We start from the raw sequence: 4,807 nt of genomic DNA on the forward strand, positions 1-4,807 counted from the left end.
AATATATTTTTAATTTAAATAAACATCCAGTTTAAAAATAAATATTTACTTATTTATTGAATTCTCATTATATCAGTAATTGTAGTAGAGGCTGGGGAGGTGGAAAAGTTAGATATTTGGTCTCTGCCCTAGAGGACCTGTTTGTAGGCACAAACAAGTCAACAAAATGAAATAATTAAAATATGTCCAAAGCACTGAAAATATATGTGCTAAATTTTAATTTACACTTTAATTTACTAAGTAAATAAATCCTATAAGTTTATCACCACATATTTTGTAATAATCTCATATTTGGATAAATGCCAAGAGAATTCCCTTCCCCCACAAAAGCTCAATCCTTTCTATTGCTTATGTTAGAGTGCCATCTAATGGATTTTTCATGTAACTGCTGTGTCAAATTTTTCTATTTCTTGTGTTAGAGTGCCACCGTGTGTAAATTTTGTGTAAGTGTAATGCCGTTTATTTCTTGTGTTAGAGTGTCATCGTGTGGACAGTATATGTAATTGCATGTCCTATTATTTATTTAATTTTTTGCTATATATCGCCCCCTATTGGGATTATCTAGTAATTGCAGAGGATCTTTTTTTTTCTGATTGAGTGCTACCAGGTAGAACTTTCATGTAATTGCATACAGATGTTTTTCTGTACTCTGTTTAGAATGTCACCCAATGGAATTTTCCTATAATTGCAGATCAGAGAAGTTTTTCCTATTTTTCAGGTTAGAGCGCTACCTGATAGAATTTTCATGTAATTCCAAATCAACTATGTTTTTTCTATTAGTTATTCTCCCACTTTTCAAAAGTTTGTGTTGACTCTTCAATTTTAGAAAGACCAACCTTAGTACCCGTTTTATGCTGACCAAAAGAAATCCAAAGATATTTTTTATGAAAAAAGGTGAAAAGTGAAAATAGCACTCGTTTTTTTTGCAGTGAGCCATTATTGGTAAGGCTTCAGATCAACAGTAGGCTATTAGTAGTTTTGGGGGAGTCAAAAGTTATACTCAGACTTTCAACTGTGTGGGGGTTGGCACCCCTAATCCCCTTTTTGTTCAAGAGTCAAGTGTGTGTGTGTGTGTGTGTGTGTGTGTGTGTGTGTGTGTGTGTACATAGAGAGAGAGGGACAGAATGGGGGAAGAGAGAGACCAGTAACCAGAAAAACATCTAATTTGGAATTCCACAATTCCACCAGGTGGCCCTCTAACCTGAGAAATAAGAAAAACTCTGATTTGCAATTGCAGGAAAATTCCATTGGGTGGCATTCTAAGAAAAGTGATAAGAAAAACATATCTATGGAGTTACATGAAAATTCTACTTAATGGCACTCAAACGGATTAATAGAAAAAATATACTGCCCTAACCGGTTTTGCTCAGTGGATAGAGCATCAGCCTGCGGACTGAAAGGTCCCAGGTTCGATTCTGGTCAAGGGCATGTACCTTGGTTGCGGGCACATACCCAGTGGGAGGTGTGCAGGAGGCAGCTGATCGATGTTTCTCTCTCCTGGGTGACACTGTAACATAAAAAAATAAAATACTATACCCACCACAAAAAGCGTTCCCTTTTCTCCACATCCTCACCAGCACTTGTTTGTTGATTTATTGATGCTAACCATTCTGGCAGCTGTGAAGTGATACCTCATTGCTGTTTTAATTTGCATCTCTCTGATGATTAGTGAGTGAGCATTTTTTCATATGTCTGTTGGCGATCTCTATGTCCTCTTTGGAAAAGTGTCTATTCGGGTCCTTTGACCATTTTTCAATTGGAGTGTTTGTCTTCCTTTTGTTGAGTTGTATGAGTTCTTTATATATTTTGGAAATTAACCTCTTATCAGATGTATCATTGGAAAATATGTTCTCCATACAGTGGATTCCCTTTTCATTTTGATGCTGTTCATTTTTTCTATGCAGAAGCTTTTTAGTTTGATGTATTCTCATTTATTTTTTCCTTTGTTTCTCTTGCCCTAGGCAATGTACCAGTGAAATTGTGCTATGTGAGATGTCTGAGATTTTGCTGCCTACTTATTCTTCTAGGATTTTTATGGCTTTGTGACTTAAAATTAGTCCATTTTGAGTTTATTCTTATTTATGGTGTAAGTTGGTGGTCACAGGTCTTTTTTTCCCCATGTACCTGTCCAAACTGGTGCAGCCACTATGGAAAACAGTGTGGGGTTTCCTCAAAAAATTAAAAATGGAACTGCCTTTTGACCCAGTGATCCCATTTCTAGGAATATATCCTAAGAGTCACGAAACACCAACCAGGGAGAATATATGCATCCCTATGTTCATAGCAGCATTATTTACTATAGCTAAGATCTGGAAAGAATCAAGTGCCCATTGGTAGATGAGTGGATAAAAAGCTGTGGTACATTTACACCAGAGGATATTACTCAGACATAAAAAAGAAGGATCTCTTATCTTTTGTGACAGCATGGATTGGCATGGAGATTATGATGCTAAGTGAAATAAGTCAGTCAGAGACAAATATCACATGATCTCACTCATTTGTGGAATCTAATGAACAAAATAAACATGAATAGAACCAGAGTCATGGAAACATGGAACAGACTGATGAATCTCAAAGGGAAGGGGGATAGGAGGCAGGAAGAGATTAACCAAAGAAGTTATATGCACATGTGCATAACTCGTGGACACAGACAATAGTGTGGTGAAGGCCTGGGGTAGGGCGAGAACCGGGTGGTGGTGGGCAATGGGGAAAGGAAAGACATCTGTAATACTCTCAACAATAAAGATTAAAGAGATAGGAGAAAATTCTGCAATTGCATAAAAGCTCCACCAGATGGCACCCTAACACAAGAAATAGGAGGGGGGGGGCGGGGAAGAACTGTAGCTCATGGACATGCCACCAGATGGAAATCTAATTTAAGAAATTGATGTTTTATCTGGATTTATTTTCTGGGATGGAATCTGGGAATTTGTGTTTCCAATATGTTTCTTGGTTTATGTTGATGCTACTTGTCTGGTACTGCACTTTGAGAACCAATGAAGTACCCACTCATATTATCGGTGGGGAGCTCTCACTGTCCCCATCGGTTGCCGGTGGAAGTGGGCTTCTTGCAATGTCGTGAAAAAAGGAATTTTTGAGCCTCACACAGGAGGATGAGGTATGTAGAAAGCTTTATTTTTGTTGAATTAAACCCCTGAGTTTTGCAGGTCCCACCTCCCTCCATTTTGTCTTCAACGGGGCTAAGATCAAAGCCAATGCTCAGAGTCTCTGCTCCATATTAAAGCACAGTCCAGTCCACATCTGGCCAGGATAGCTTGTCTTCCCAGCTGCTGTCTATCAGTCCATTGTGTGGGGGGTCTGCAGGGCCACATGGCTATGGAGGGAGCACAGGTAGGAGCAAAGCCAGAGGAACAAGAGAGCGAACCCCTTGGGATTATGATTTACCACATTTTCACGGGCTTGCATTGGCTTCACTTCCTCTAGCCAATGATCTCTGTTCCCAGGTTTGACTGACAGGCATGTTCCCTGTGTCGCCCCAACTTTACCGCACATGTGTCCATCTCACCTTTGTTGGACCTGTTCCCCCAGTGGTTTGCAGGGAATGGACTGGTTGCTCCCTGGCGAGTGTGACATTGCAACTGCAGCTTCCTGCTGAAGCTGCCTGAAATGGCCAGGTTCATAGAATGTCTGGCTTATAGAATGTTCTGCTCCTTTTCTATTTCAGTGGAATCTAATTTGTTCCAGAAAGCTGTTTGAGAAGTGATTTGTTTGAAAACGGAATCATTTCTTCCCACTAGAAAATACTCACTGAACAATTTCCTGAGATGTTAACAACGTGAGATTTACCGCTAAACTGACTCATACTTGTGCATTCTCTCCGCTCTCTGTCCCCTGAGAGACAGGTGACTAATCATACATGAAAAGGTTGATCAGGTAGGGAACTAGAGTTTTGTTTGACAACCGAGACAGTTTTCTATGAACAATTTGGTGGAGAACCAAATTGTTTGAGATGGGAGACATTTGAGAACTGAGGTTTGACTGTATTAATAGCTAGCTAATTACAATGGTATCACTTAGATTATACTAGTAGTATCACGCATAACTGGGTTTTTTCCCCATGTATAATTCTACAATTGTTTCCTTTTTGAGCAGCTGTGAGTTGGAAATCTTTGTCTCCTGAGTCTTTCCAGAAAACTTAGAATACCTTTTTATCAAATCCACCAGTTGCTTTGGATACCAATTTTTGGAAACTTATCTAAGCCATTTCCAGGCCTTTCTCACTGTATCACATACGTCTTATTTCAGTATGAAACTGAATGGCTTCACACAACAAACCTTTATTATCTCACAGTTTCTGTGGCTCATTTGGAAGAAGTGTTGTCAGGTGAACAACCCCGCTCCCGGTGGGTAGTAATTATAACTGACTCCATCCCACCCCCCACCCCCCTGCTGCGGATTCACAAGGACACTTTCCATGATGCAGCCCTGCTCTGTGGCCTTAGAAAACAATAAAATTCCTTAAAATCTGGGCACTTTGGAAACAGCAAAGTCTCGAGGTCTCATAATGTAAGGCTGATAAATATTGCCCAAGGATTTAAGCAGGCCTTGAGCTGGCCAGCACTAGGGGAGGCTTGGACCAGCCCTGCACCTGAGGCCAATGGGATACAATACCTTGGAGACACACAGTTTTCAGGAAAGCTGGGGGGTGGGGGCGGGCGGTGAAGTACAGGCCGGTACCTTGCTATGTATGGAAGCAAAATGCTGGGGGAACACCAGGAGGTAAGACTGAAAGAATACTGGGATGTGACATGACCTACCCATCTTTGCTTAGTTTTCTAGGTGTAAA

This window comes from Myotis brandtii, unplaced genomic scaffold, assembly GCF_000412655.1.
Source record: "Myotis brandtii unplaced genomic scaffold, ASM41265v1 scaffold326, whole genome shotgun sequence".
In the NCBI taxonomy this organism is placed as follows: domain Eukaryota; kingdom Metazoa; phylum Chordata; class Mammalia; order Chiroptera; family Vespertilionidae; genus Myotis; species Myotis brandtii.